We start from the raw sequence: 1,776 nt of genomic DNA, 5'->3' as shown, positions 1-1,776 counted from the left end.
GATCTATTGTTAAACACATCCACATTTTCCTGGCCCTTCTCCACTTTTCCTTCTTGGAAAGTGCCATTTTCCAATATTCTGACTACTATAGCTAAGCACACGATCAGATCAAGGGTATTAAGGGAATTTCAGCGTGCTATTTATACACCCTGTAATGTACTGTAAATTGCAGTACAATCGCAATCCCTCAGTAAGACTTTAAATTCATGTGCATCTCGTCAATCTTTTCCAGGGACTTCCAAGTGGTCTCCCCATTAACTGGTTTTCTGGTCCCTCCCCAGCCTAGAACTTCAAACACACTGATCTTGAGAGGTCAGGACTAAATTGGGCCTCTTCTTTTAACTAATATCTATCTACTCTCCAAGGCCCTACAGTCCCTAAGATCTACCTCCAAAGTCCCAAAAATGAGAGTACTTGGGTAGCAGGTTCATCTTCTACAAACCAAATATATTCTCCTCTTAGCCACCAGACCTGATTAAGATACAACTCTCTGGGTTCTGACCATGTTAGGAAATGCTTAATGGGACCTCAGTAAATTTCTTAGCTAAACTATCTCAATCATCAACACAGGAATCTATTATCCCAATTATGCGTTCCCTATTTACTTTATTCTTTCTATTCTTCTAACTCATGAAACTATTCCAATAAATTCATATACTATTCCTGACTCCTCAACCCCAAATCAGCATCAAAGTTCTCTTTAATTTCCCTCTGATTTTCTAAAAAGTCCTCAGTCATTTAAAACTCTAGGCCCACTATTACCAATCACCTAACCCAGCTCAGATGTCCCAACAGTGCATCAAGTTACATCACACTTTCCTTTTGAGTTAATATATTAATAACTCTCAGGCCCGTTCACCTTACACGATTAGTCTTTTAAAGGAAAATGCTATCTCAACCAGGAAAATACAGCACTGATTTCCCTTATAATTGTCAAAATATTAGAAAGATAACATGATGCAGTAAAAACATCATGGACTCTAGAACCAAAAATACCCAGGTTCAAACTCTGCCTTACTAGCTGTGTGGCCTTGAGAAATTACTTTCTTAAGCTTCAATTTTCTGATCCATAAACCTACCTTACCGAAAACATTAAATGCTTAACATAGAGAAGATGTTCCAAAATGGCACCTATATTATTATCAGTTATAATCATTATAATTATCATGATCATTATCATTAGAGATAGCTTGCGTTCTTACTCTTATTCCCCTATCTTGGTCTGGGGTCACCCTGGGATCATTTTTTTTCTGCCAAGGGTAGGAGTGGGTGAGTGAGGGGGGCAGGTGTGGGAAATTCTCTTTCCAAGTTTGCCATCCTAATCTTGCTTGTAAAAATGGACTGGATAGGCTAAAAGAAATTTCCCAAGAGCAACCAAACACCATCTTCATGAATTCATGTTATTAGTAAAAAGCACTGACTTGTAACAATAATTCTTATTACTACACAACTATAAAGAGAAAATATATCCTAACAAGTCAATAAAAAAAAATTGATAAGCTGATAACTGATTACCCAGAGAAAGACAAAAATATATTTCTGACACTATCAAGGACTAACAGCTTCCACAAACTGATATCTACAAATCATTCTTTCAGGCTTATAAACGTATCAGTTCAGTTCAGTTGCTCAGTCGTGTCCAACTCTTTGCAACCCCATGGACTGCAACACACCAAGCTTCCCTGTCCATCACCAACTCCTGGAGCTTGCTCAAACTCATGTCCATCAAGTCAGTGATGCCATCCAACCATCTCATCCACTGTCGTCCCCTTCTCC

The sequence above is a fragment of the Bison bison genome, unplaced genomic scaffold (genome assembly GCF_000754665.1).
Source record: "Bison bison bison isolate TAMUID 2011002044 unplaced genomic scaffold, Bison_UMD1.0 scf7180017864508, whole genome shotgun sequence".
Lineage (NCBI taxonomy): Eukaryota > Metazoa > Chordata > Mammalia > Artiodactyla > Bovidae > Bison > Bison bison.
This window is presented reverse-complemented; position numbering follows the sequence as displayed.